The 13,794-nt window shown below is 38.3% G+C and overlaps 1 pseudogene; it reads right to left on the bottom strand.

The window, feature by feature from the left end:
• Positions 1 to 12,108: 12,108 nt before the first annotated feature.
• Positions 12,109 to 13,042, bottom strand: LOC118851235 (annotated as a pseudogene).
• Between the last annotated feature and the right edge of the window lie 752 nt (positions 13,043 to 13,794).

The raw sequence follows: 13,794 nt of genomic DNA, 5'->3' as shown, positions 1-13,794 counted from the left end.
TATAGGTAGGTTTTGATGAGGTGTAGGAGAGTTTGGGAAAGGATGGGTCTGGCTGAATTTCAATTGACAAGGACATGAGAACCCTTGGCATCCAGAAGACAGGATGAAAGTAATGTGGGCCCGGTGCCATGGAAACGATGGGTCTGCAAACAAATGCTGAGAAAGGAATTTGTGCACCAAATAAAAACGGTAATAATAATCATAGTTCACATTTATGTAGCACTCTAAAGTTTCCAAAGCATTTTACATCTATTACTTCATTCTATCTAAATGAGAACCTCCATTTTCTTCTTAACTTTTCCCAGAGCCATTATAATCTGGGCTTGCAAGAACATAAGCATTCTTCAGAAGCTTTAGAAACAGCCACTATTCATCCATCCATCAAGTATTTATTAAGCAGGGCCTACTAATGCAAGGCATTACGCTAGCCTCCTGGGATACAAAAACAAATGCAACACAGACTATACTCTAAAGGAAATTGTCATCAAATAGTAGTGAAAGACTTATGCAAATAACAGATACAAGGAAGAGAGAAATGAGTACAAAGGAGAGATCCAAGCAAAATGCTTAGAGGGTAAGGGACTCTCAGCTTAGGCTGGCTGGCTCCCAGTCTATGTGAAGGGCAGTGAGGTAGGGTAAAGAAAGAAAGGTACTTTGTTTCCAGGTTGTAGAGGACCATAAATGCCAGGATCAGGAATTCAGACTTTATTCAGTAGTCAGTGAGAACCATTCAAAGATTTGGAGTCAGAAGAGTTATGCAATCATGAACACACATTAGGAAGACAGGTAGTTGTTTAGTGAGGTGATTGACCAGAATGCAAGAAACTTTTTAGGGCCTGCAGTGACACATATCTGAGGGGAGGCTAAGGATGGTGGATCTCTTGAGCTTGGAAGTTCTGCAGAAGGCTAATCTGATAAGAAGACCCCACTGTCTGGCAATATAGTGAGCCCCTGAGAATGGGAGGCTGTCAGTCTGCTGAAGGAAGGCTGAGCTGGTTCAAGTCAAAGTAGCTCAAAGCTTCCTTACTAATCAGGCTTGCAAGTGGCCACTCCACTTTTAGCATGGAAAAAACAGGGAAACCCAGTCACCAAACAAGCAAACAAAACCAAATGAGCACAAAAGAATTTGACAACCACACTAGTCATTGTTTACAAAGGTATTCATTGGTCCCTTACCCCCAAAAAATACATATATATATATATATGCTATTCCAGGCACCAGAAGGTTTTACAAGAGTCTGAACCATCAAAAGCAATGCTAAAGATGAAAGGAACAAGAATGCTTTAGCACAGAATTGAATATGTAATAGGAGATCTGTGGTGCATCAGACAGAATGGTCAACTTGGAACCAAGAAAGATCAACTTTCAAATACTATTTTTAGCCCTTAGTTGTGTAACCATGTATACGTCACTTAACTTTTCTGAATTGCATGGCTAGGTATTGGCACATGAAAATAAGGAGAGAAACACGCATTCACTAAGTGCCTATAATGTGACAGATACTGTGCTAAGGACTCTACAAATTTTATCTCATTTGGTGGTAACTGCAACCCTTTGAGGCAGGTGGTATTATTCCCATTTTTCAAATGAAATAACTGAAGCAGGCAGAGGGTAAATGACTTGTCCAAAGATACACAGCTAGCATCTGAGGCTGGGTTTTGAAGACAGGTTTTCCTGACTCTAGGTCCACCATGCTACCTACGGGCCTCAAAATGCCTTAAACACACCTGTAATTCCTGCTACTAAAGAGAGTGAGAATAGTGGATTCTGTGAGCTCAGGAGTTCTGAGTTGTAGTAGGGCTAAGGCTGATTGGATGTCTGCCCCAAGTTTGGCACCATTATGGTGAACCTTAGAAGTGAAGAGTCAACAGGCTGACAAAACAGGGGCAAAAGTGGCCCAGGTCAGAAAGAGATCAGGTCAAAATTCCTGTGCTAATCAATGTGTGAGATAAGAAGAAGAAAAGAAATGAAAGAATGAAGGAAGCAAAGAAAGAAAGAAAAAGGAGACAGAAGGAATTAAAGGAGTGAAAGAAGAAGGAAGGAAGGAAAGAAGAAAGATGAAAAAGAAAGAAAGAAGGAAGGAAGGATTATAAAGAGAAGTGGAAGGGAGAGGAGAGGAGAAAAAAAGAGAAGAGAAAGCAATGGAAAGAGAGGGGAGAAAAGAAACTAGTTAAGAATCTATTAAAATAATATGAGAAGAGCCAAAGAATTGAATAAAGGTGGGATCAGCAAGAACTTAAGAGCACAGGAAAGATGTGGCAGTTATTTACAGAAGTAAATACAGTGGGACTTGATAACTGAATGGCTATAGGAGATAAGGAAAGGATTAAAATGATTCTAGAGACATGAAGTTGGTCATTTGGAGGATGGTTCCAGCCACAGAAGTATGACTAAGGTGTAAAGAAAGGGGTGGGTATGCTGGGCACGATAATAAATTTGAGGGGCAGCTAGGTGGTGCAGCGAGTAGAACACTGGCCCTGGAGTCAGGAGGACCTGAGTTCAAATCCAGCCTCAGACACTTGACACACGTACTAGCTGTGTGACCTTGGACAAGTCACTTAACCCCAATTGCCCTGCCTTCCCCTTTCCAAAAAAAAAGATAATTAATTTGATTTTATACACAATGAGGTAGGAATGTCAGTGAGACTTTCAGATAGAGAGGCAATAAGCATTTCAGATATGGGATGGAACCTCTGGGGAGAGAATGTGTGTGTGTGACGTTATTGATTGAGCAATTATGTACATGGAAGTAAGAGTTGATTTACTGGTATCAGACGAGATACTGACCTGTCTTACTTTGGTTAAGTAAATGCACCTCCCTGGGCTTCAGTATTTTCATCTATGAAAGGAAGGGGCTGGACCGGAGAGCCTCTAAGCTTCCTCTGCTTGGATGAATGGATCATCGAGGATCACAGGCTCATAAATTTAGAGCTTGAAGGACTTTAGAGGTCGTCTCGTTAAAACCTCTTATTTTTACAGTTGAGGAAACTAACGTCCCTGGGAGGTTAATGGCAATAATAATAATAATGATGATGATGATGATGATAAATAGCTACTATTTATATAGCAATTTAAGGGTTGTGTAGTACTTTACAAATATTAACTGCTTGTAGTATCCTAACAACAACCCTAAGAAGGAGGAGCTATTAATGTCCCCATTTTAGAGATGAGGAAAGTGAGGTAAAGAGAGGTTAAGTGACTTGCCCAAGGTCACACAGCTAGTGAGTGCTTGAGGCCAGATTTGAACTCATCTTTTTAGTTCCAGATTTTGCACTCTATCTGCTAAGTCACCTGGCTACCAAGATCACATTAGTAGTAAATGGGAGCCCCAGGATCTGAATACAAGTCTCTGACTCCAAATTCGACAAAAACAGAACTTAGGGAATACCTATGTCAAAGGTTCATCTCAAGCACAAGGAAACAACAACAAAGACAGAGAAGGAAAAGAGAGGTGGGAGGAAAATCAGGAGAAAGTGTCCTTATGCTACTCTGAGAGAGTTATCTGTGTAGATAATTTACCTGGTGCTGAGATGACAGACTCCAGGACAGGAAATGAGAGGAAGTCAGAGTGCCTCCTTTTGGATACCCATTTTGTGTGATACCTTGGTGCCATATTTTAGTTTATATCAAAAATAAACTTCAAATTGCATCACTTACAATTCAGGGCCTGAGAAAATTTATCCAATAGTAATCCTTCAGTAACTTTTAAAAACTATAGATCTTCAAATTATCCATGAAATTTGCTCTTTCGACAATATTTCTTCCGTATGTTCTTTGCCAAATGACTAACTGCATTTGGCCAAAAGAAGAAATAAGAAAAATGTAACTACTTTAAATGATTTTTCCATGTTAGAGACAACCCTTTGTTTTAATCCATTGCACACTGAGACATAAAGCAAAGAGGTGGGACGTAAATAGGTCTATTTTTGTGCAGTGTGTTAATTTTCAATGACTGGTTCAATCAAGCTTAATTGCAATATCTGCTCTACAGAACTGAAAGAACCAACCATATGGGGTCTTTATCATGTGAGCAAAATAGTTTAATGTGGAGGAGGCCCCTATGGGCAGTTTAGAAATTATATGGATTCAGCTCAAAACTAAAAATGCAGTCAAACTGAGTCACTTCTAGGTTACTGTCACAAACTTTTAATTGTAGGACAACTTTTAACTCATTCTCTAACATGTCAGGTACTGTCTTCTTCCTATGACACCTACTTATGACAAATCTTCTTCCAATACACTTCCTGGTGTATGCTATCAGAGCCTGGCATCACATGCCAGTGTAGATAAATTTCTGAAATTATCTGTCTGAACTTGGGTGAGGTCCACAGGCGTAACCAAGGCAGGGTGATCAGGGCTTTGCCCCTAAATGCCTACTGACTACTCATACTCATTCAATAGCATTTAAAAACAGCTGAACTTAGCATCTAACTAACACTCGCCACAGGGCCATTTCTAGTTGTTCTGATCTATATCTTGTCATTGGATCCAGATGGTTCTGGAGGAGAAAGTGAGGCTGGTAACTTTGCACATTCCTGCGTCACTTAAATCCAATTCACTTGCAAATCATGGCATCACCTTCCTTACGTTGTGGTCCTCTTCCAGAAAGAAGGACAAACAACAGCAACCCCACAGAGCCCTGTGTACTTTATCCTGTTTATTCCAAACATCGTAGAATTTGATTTAAAAAGTGTGTTTTGTACTGCTTGTTCTAGGCACCAAAATGACTACTTATTGCCTTTGTGAGTCCACAGATCACATCTGCAACCCACAGATTGACAAAGACCTATGGAATCTTTCCAACGATCTCTTGATTGCCACAGAGGACAAATCCGCTGTAGCTGATTCTCACAGTAGGGAAACACAAGAAATAGGACAAAACCCACGTTAAGTAAACACAGGAACAGAATCCCATTTCACCATGAGTAGAGAAACTACCCTAAGCACTTGACTCTGTCTTCTGCCATCTATGAATTGTATCCCAGCAATACTGTAGCCTATAGAGGATCTTCACAGTAGTGTATCAACAATCACCCATATTAGTAGAATTTGGGAAGTGCCTTTTATATGATGTCCTTAATCACATCTCAGAGGATGTAATTAAAGGCAGCCGACCCTAGACTTCTGGATTTCATTTCCCAGTACTAGTGTACTTAGAAACCTCAATAGCCATAAGAGAGGTTACTCACCATTATCTCTATGTGTTTTGTCTACTTGTTCTTATTTATATGACAGTTGCAGACTTCTTCCCCCTCATCATTGGTGAAGATACTATTTTATTGTTCATCTAATCAAAAAATAATTGAGATTAATATGTTCAGAAAGAACTTTCCTAACTCATAATGAGATCCAAAACCATGTATTAGTTGTTTGAGGATTCTTGATGCTTATGCTCCTTTAATTAATTTATTAACTTGCATTTTAATCATGTGAGACAACACTTACAGAAAGTTTTATTTATGTCTGATGAAAAAGCCCCAATAGCCCTTATGCTGTAGTCATAATGCATCTTCTTAAATTTTATTTCCACTGGGGAAAAAAAAACCCATCCATTTGCTTTACTGAAACTTTCTGCAGTACCAAGGACTTTCATTATGAGAATTTTTTTTCAGGTCCTCAGTCATAAGGATATCTTGGGTATCACTCTGTCCTAGAGTGCTATTCTGTTTTTTTTTTAATTTTAAATTTATTTTAAACATTTACTTTTTAGTTCCAAATTATCTCCATCTCTTGGGCCTTTCCCCTATCCATTGAAAAGGCCAACAATTTGACATCAATTATACATATGGAGTTACGCAAAATATATTTCCATATTAACCGTGTTGCAAAAAAACCAACAACAAACAATAAAAGGTAAGAAATATAACAAAAGTGAAAAAAATATGTTTCACTGCATTCAGAGTTCATCAATTCTCTCTCTGGAGGTGGATAGAATTTTTCATCATATGTCCTTTGGAATTGTCTTGGATCATTTTACTGATCAGAGTAGCTAAGTCTTTCACAGATGATATGAATAGTTAGCAGGATATAAATCAAGGGTTGTTGATCAGGAAAAGGACTAACACTTACTGTATGGTAACTAAGAGCTGCCACTTATAAGGTGCTTTTACGTGTATTATTCCTTTTAAGTCTCATTGCAACCTTGTGAAGTAGGTGGTCCAGGCATTACTTTTTCTGTTTTACAGATGAGGAAACAGACTTAGATACAGTAATTGACATCCTCTTGGTCATGCAGCTAGCAGGTGCTGAAAATATTTTAAACCTAGGTCTCCCTAATTCTAACTCTGCATGCTACCCACTGCTCCTTACTGCCTCTCTAAATGTATCAGATTCCTTCCTCAATTAACTTCTTAAAATTGAGGGGAAATTAGATGTGTTTTAAAAGTTGCTGGGATCTAGAGGAAAAAACAGTGGGATATTTGAGACAAGAAGGAGCTAGATTGGAATCCAAAATATCTGAGTTCTAGCCCCAATTCTATCCCTTTTTAGCTGTGTACATTTATGACTAAATCCACTTCACCCCCTTTGGACCTCAGTACCCTCATCTGAAAAATGACAGAGGTGGACATTATATCATTAACAACAATAATAGAAAAATGATATATATGTAGCACTTTATACTTTTCAAAGTGCTATCTCTCTCATTTGATTGATGAGCTATAAAATTTTCTGGTAAGGTGGGCAGATCTACAACAATTAAATGTTACAGAAAAACCATAAAATTCAAGAAATCAGATTTAATCACATTTGTGATAGGAATATGATATAGAGTTGGCAGGAGAAAATGGAGCCCAGGAGGAATAATGATTGATGCATACTCAGATGATTCAGATTATTTTCCTGACCTGAAATACCTGGCAAATAACCTCAGATATTCTCCTTCTCTTTTGACTAAATTAATTGGCTTCACTAGATACTTATACAGTTATATTTTATTTTGGCTGCATATTTTGACTTTCTTTATGAATTGAAAGGATATGAAAAAAACCAGTGAAATCTGCCTTAATATCCAGGTAAATACTCTCTTATGACATATATACATAAACAAATAGCTGAAGTAAGCGCATTAGAGTTCTCACATCTCAATGAGTAAATAATGCAAGGGAGAAGTCTCTAAAATTTCGCATCCCTATTTACAGTTCTAAATATGAAAACAAAGCCTTCTGTAAAATTTAAACTTGATGAAGTCTGAGACATTTCTCCCATGGTAATGGAAAGAAAGGTTCAGTGAAATTATGTCAATTCTATCGGAGAATTACAAGATCACTACAATGAAAATAGAAAGCTTGCTTCCTCTACAGTTCTTTAGTTTAATAAACACTTAACAAAAAGTCCTATATTTCTTTATGAGCTGTCAGTAAAACGCAAATCCTTATTTTCAAATGAAAGAAAAATTTAAATCCTTGATTAAAAACAATCTTGGCCTATGTAGCTCATTTCCTACATCCTTCACATTTTAGTGATCTCCATAACTTGTAAGATCAGACAATGGAACAGATTTTTGTATGAGACTAAATTTAGCTTATAAAATGTAGAATGAGCAATTTGCTTTCCTCAGACACTTGATTAAAATGGACTGTCCCAAATAAAGTTGATTTTTAAAGAAAATGCTACAGACTAATTTCATCAAACATTGTTTCTACTTTTTGGATGATTTAAATTTTTGAGCATCAACATCACATAGTAAATTACAGCAAAATCGTGGATAGCTTTGCAAGTTCCATTGTATGTTATAACCTATTCATATGTTACATATGGAAATGTCTTCTCCAGGGACAATCTGCTCTTTAAAATAAAAAAAAAAACAAAAACTTTTGTCAATGAGTGGACAGCTCCCTGTATTCTGATCCTGCCACATCATGTTCGGAATTATCACCATTTGTGAGAGTACAATGGCTCAGCTGGGCTACCATGCTTAGACAGTAGAGAGAATACATTTGAATACTTTTATTGCTTATCTTGTCACAAAGAAGGCTGCATCCATTAAAAGGTTAGCCAAGAAAAAAAAATGCTTTTTACCTGCTGTTTAAGTAGTAGAAAATGTCTTGGTATGTGGCTCTGTGACAAATCTATTTAACAAAAGGAAGACAAAGTTGATGAATTATGAAAAGAAGATTATGCCAGGACATAACAAAAAGGTAGAACTTTAAGCAATCCATGCAAAGTAAATGGAAAAGTCCTCTCTGCCTTAGTTTTTAAGTGCAGAAGATAAGAAGTTGTACAAATTCAAATGCAGATACTGTTCAAATTGAGAGTGCTCCTCAGAAGGGAAACAAACCCCACTATTTTGTATAAGATGATTAAGTTGAAAAACTGATCTTTGCTAAGCCATTAAGTGTCCCTTTTCTTGGTGATACAAACATAATCCACTCTTTGTCAAGAACAGAGCTAAAGAAGGTTACATAATCGTTCCATTTTTCCAACAATTTATTTTATGAAGCTGTTTTTGAGGATGCAACAAGAAACCTCAGGCTGCACTAAGATTACACTTCTGAGCCCCTAGAAAAACTCGTGTTGCTCAACGGTCTGTGAATATTATCAAGTTCCCTGTGAAAGTCCTTTCAGAGACTGCTTTGGATTGGCAAAGTGCTTTTAACTTTTTTTCAGAGCATTTTCACAGCTTTGTTCTCATTTGATCTTTGGGCGACTGGCCTTCTAGAGCACAGAACTCTAGAAATGTACTCGAAAGAAAAATGAGTACTGTGGTTTGTACTCAAGGGAAATTTGGAAGATGAGATTATTTACCATACTACAATGTGAGAAAAAAAATGGCCAAATGGCTTCATCTGCATCAAAATCAAAAGCAATAATTAAATCTAGCATTTTTTTTGGTGGGGGGGGGAACATATCTACACTGATACAAAGAGAATTCTGGGTCAATTGTGCTTTTCTAGAAGCTCATAAATAGGGAGGCTTCAATACAGTCTCAAGCTCTAGGACAGTTTTTAATTTTTTGTGTGTCATGGACTCCTTTGCAAATCTAGTGAAACCTAATACTACTGTGGTTTGTTGTCTACTCTCACAATTGAAGGGAATGCTATATTTCAGTTAAAGATGAGAAAATAAAGAAGTAATGTTTTTTTTTTCCCATCCAGGTTCATGGACTCCTTGAAATCTATCCATGCCTACTATCTATAAAGCAAGGGATTTATTCGATTGAAAGGCAAGCCATTCGATTTTATTTACAATGGTTGGACATGCACTTGTCATCAGTCACAGCTAGATCAAGTATGATGATATTCATTTAAAAAAAGGGCTTAGCAAGTGCCAGGCACATGGTAGGTATTGTATAAATGCTTATTCCCTTCCCTTACCCTCCTTAACTAGTAAACAGTAGCATCAGCATTCCCGTGAATTGTACTTACAAAGAATTGGTAAACTTAACAGCAATAAAACTGAAACTAAAATTACAAAACAGACAAAATTGAAACTAAACTCCAAATCATTTTTCAGTCTTTCTTGTCCCTTATTAACCTGTACACTGGATCATGTGCTGAATCTTGCTAACTTTGCCTTCAAATATCTGTCACGTCCCCCGCCTCCTTTTGATTTACATAGATGCTACCCCAACTTCAGGCCTTCATCTCCTCTCAACTAAGTTGGTGTAATAGGTTCCTAATTAGTTTACACATAATTGTCAAAATGGTTATCTTAATGCACAGGTCTTTCCATCGTTTTCCCCTGCTGAAAAGTTTTTGGTGGCTTCCTGTTTCCTGCAGGGAAAAAAAGAATAAAAACTCCTTAGCTTGGAACACTACTTGTATAGCATTTAGAGCCATTCATATGCCACCTTTCTGGACTTTTTGTCCATTAGTCTTCCTCACATGCTCTTTTATTCAGCCAAAGTGTCTTAAGTTGATGATCTCAGCATTATACTAGACTCCCTTCTCTCACAGATTCAGTCAGTTGCCAAATCTGACCATTTCTACCTTCCCAGTCTCTCTTGCATCTAACCCCTTCTTTCCATTCACATAGCTACCACCTTGCTCCAAGCTCTCATCATCTCTCAGGTAGATTATCGTAAGTCTCCTAATTGGTTTCTTTGCCTCAAGTGTTTCACCATCACTTCAATGGGCCACACTTGCCAAAATGATTTTCCTTAAGTACAGATATAACCAAGTCACTCCTCTAAGCAAGCAAATGCAATGGCTTCTTATTATAAAATACAAATTCTTCTGTATAGTTTCTAAAGTCCTACATAAGTTGGTCCCAGACTCTTTCCAATGTCATTGGATGTTACTTTCACTCCCTTACACTGCAATTGAGTCAAACTCATTTTCCATCTCTGTAACTTTTTATTGCCTAGTGTTGGGAACTTATTATCTCCTCACCTTGTCCTCACAGAGTCCCTCTCTTCCTTTAAAAGTAACCTCACATACAATCTTCTACATGTAGCCTTTCCCTCAACTTCTAGTGCTTTTCATTCCAAATTATCTTGTACTTAATAATTCTGTGTATATTTATGTAGCAGATGGAGAGCGTGCCATGTGTAGGGAGGCCTGCCAGTGTGGCAAGGGCTGTCCTTGTGTGGCTCCAAGTGGCGTATAATAGACATCTCTAGCTTCTTCTCCCCCCCACCATTTTCTCTAAGGGAGACTTTCATTCTTGCCCAAGGGGAAGCAGGAGGTTGGGGCCAGAGGTCACCACTCTGCTTTCTTCAAAAAGAGAGGGATTACCATACTAGAAGTGTATCTGTCTGATCCCTTAAATATTGTTTCTCTAGGGGATATGATTAGATTCCATCTAACTTTTGATCCCTTTGTCATTTGGGGGAAAAGGGGACCCCAAACCCTATATGCAAGGCTTGACCCTTTTCCCACCAAATAGCAGTTCTACAATGAATACACATAGCAAAAGGCAAAGAAGTCTATTTATCTAAATGATAGCACAGCAGAAATCAAAGAAGGTATATGTAGGAGAATATATACCAGACAATACAGAATTAAGAAGCTCTCCCTTTGGGAGTGAGATAACTCAGACTGACCAAGAGAGAGAATCCTGTATCTTACTCAAGGGGAATCTCCCCAAAGTCTCCGGAGTATGACATGCCAGAGAGTACCTGCTTCTCTACTGTCTTCCCAGAGTCCTTTCCTTCAGCTGCCTGAAGTGGGATTGCCCTCTCCCATCTTCTCTCTTGATGCTGGAAGCCCACTTGATGCTAGAAGAAAACTTGAAGCTTGACCAGTCCCAAAGTGGGGCCTGATGGGAACTGAAGCCTTCTTACCTCTCTCCAATTCCATCTTGCCCCACCCCTCATATAGGGCAGGACCCTCAACTCTACCCATAAGAAGAGAGGCTCATACTAAATGGGCTTTGGGACAGGGCTTAGATTTATACTTATTAACTTCACATTTTTGCTGTATATTTTTATATGGCTTTTTTGTCTCCCCCATAATTATGTCAACTCCTTGTTGAATAGGGATTGTTTCATTCATTATATTTGTATACGCAGTGCCTGGTACATAATGGACATTGAATAAATATTTGTTAATTTTTGGATTTATCTTCCACAAGTGATACATTTTTTAGAAAGCTGATCTTTATGAGCCAAAATTTTGAGTAATCTTGATTTAAAATAATTAGAAAACTGTAGTCAAGTTCTGAGTAACTCAAGAGTTAATGATCTGAGCATTCTTCTCGTCCTTTCTTTGCTTCACCCCTACCAAACATGATGTGTTAAGCCCTGACAAAGCAATAAAGGTGACACTTTGCCATTTTGGGGAGCATTGGCAAAAGGCTGAGCTTTTTATCACACTGTCCTCACTCTCTACTTCACGCAGCTAATTAAGAATGGGCTAGAGAGAGGCAAACATAATTAATTCCAATCTGAATTCTCAGAAACTACAGGAAAGGGTGTCCCATATTAATCCTTTCAGCACATGATAAGTGTGGCATGCCATTTTTCCTTAACTATATACAATGTTGCTAGAAAAGTATGATACAGAGAATGAGAACCTTCTGAGAAACACACTGAACTCATGTTATTTAAAATGGGCAGCATATGTTTGTTAAACAAAAACATTAACATCAACATCTCTGAAAACATTGTCAATATAAAAATGCTTAAAATCTCCAAAAACTCTGCTTTCCTCTCCTTGTTGGCTGGGTCACACTTCGGGGGAAAACTTTATTTCTGGACCCATATGATTTTTTATTCAACCAAGTTCCATTCTTGACCATTCTTTCTTCAACACCTGGCCCATTCGTGAATAAATTTCAAGAGACTTAATTTTAGGGAGTTTTCTTTGTTTCAAGGCCTGTACTGGCTGATGAGCATTATGGACTTTGTCCAGGAATTTAAGGGGAAATTCCTCCTCTTCCTAAGATATAGTCAATGATATCAATTCAAGCTGCTGTTCTCTTATTTCTTTCATTCTTTCAATTTGTGGAGAGTATTCATCAACTGCGGTCCTAATATCATGCAAGGCAGATAGAAAAGCATTTTTTTGAGGTTGAATATACTACTAAGCTTCTTAAAATAATGGAGGACAATGTCTTTATGATTTTGGACAATTTCCTCAAAATGAGATTTCTGTTCCTCTATCTTTTCAAGGAGCAGGCTCATCTTTCCAGTGATTGTCAGTTAACTGCTCAAGAAGTTTTGGGGAAGTATCCTTTTCTTTCAGGTAGGCACTTAGAAGGCCATCTGTAGGATGACTGTGGTGCTGGCCTATAGTGAGGCAGTGGTCACACACCAGCTGGAGGTCTTAGAAGCAGTAAACACTGAGTGGTTGACTTGAATGTTCAGGGTAGGTAATGATATCTGGGTGATCTTCTTGCTGGTATTTTTCAATTATAGCTCTCAGGGCAAAATTGATAGGTAACAATTTCAATGCCAGAGGGCAGTATTTCGACTGTGCTTCTGCAATTAGGCCCCGTCAGAGAAATTCTTACGGATCTCCACATGTAAAAGTTACCAGATGCCTGAAAAACATTTTCCAGACAATTTCCGCAAAACATATGGGGGCATGGTAATACTTGAGGATCTTCAAATGTACTATAACGAATGGAGCATGTTAGTTCTTCTTCAAAATTATGCATTTCTTCCTTCACACAGTCCAGATCTAGAATACTCTCCTTCACCCATGCTGAAGCGTTCCTGTGCTCTGATGGACTCTGAGCAAAAGACAGGCATCTTTTGAAGGCAATGGCCGTCAATGGCTACCGCGGGGGCAGGAGTACTGCCCAGGCGCCAAGGTGCTGGCAGCAGTGCCTGACACATATGCTATTTCTTTGCCCGTACTCTCCCCATGTTCTGGAATGTCTGATTCTTAGAATCCCTAGTTTCCTTAAAATCTCGGGTCTAACTCCATCACCTCCATGTGCTTTCTTGATTTCCCCAGCTGCTACTGGCTCTCTCCTCCAGTAACATTAATAGTAATCTAGTATTTATTTTTATATATTTATATTTGTAGATATGCCTCTCTCCTTCTAAAAATGTAAGTTCCTTGAGGGCAGCGTTTGTTTTATTTTTGTATTTGTACCCCTCAGCTCCTAAAATATTGCGGGGCACATAGCACGTGTTTAATAAATGTCTTGAGTGAGTGGAATTTAATGCCTTTCTTTAATTTGGTTCCAGTTTTCCTTTCCCTTGATTTATGGCATATTACTCTCTTTTACAATCTCTGAATTTCTACTAAGTTCAACTTCTCCCTAACCTGAGACCTCGCCCTGCACTTCCCAGCCTTCAGAAATTCATTTGGCTTCCTTGCTTGCCTGGAAAACACTCTTATCCCACATACTTGCCTATTGAAATCCTTTTTCTTGACTAATCTCCCCAGACAAAAGGATGC

The sequence above is a fragment of the Trichosurus vulpecula genome, chromosome 5, assembly GCF_011100635.1.
Source record: "Trichosurus vulpecula isolate mTriVul1 chromosome 5, mTriVul1.pri, whole genome shotgun sequence".
Lineage (NCBI taxonomy): Eukaryota > Metazoa > Chordata > Mammalia > Diprotodontia > Phalangeridae > Trichosurus > Trichosurus vulpecula.
Note: the sequence above shows the minus strand (reverse complement) of the source record. Positions and strands in the feature narration are given on the sequence as shown.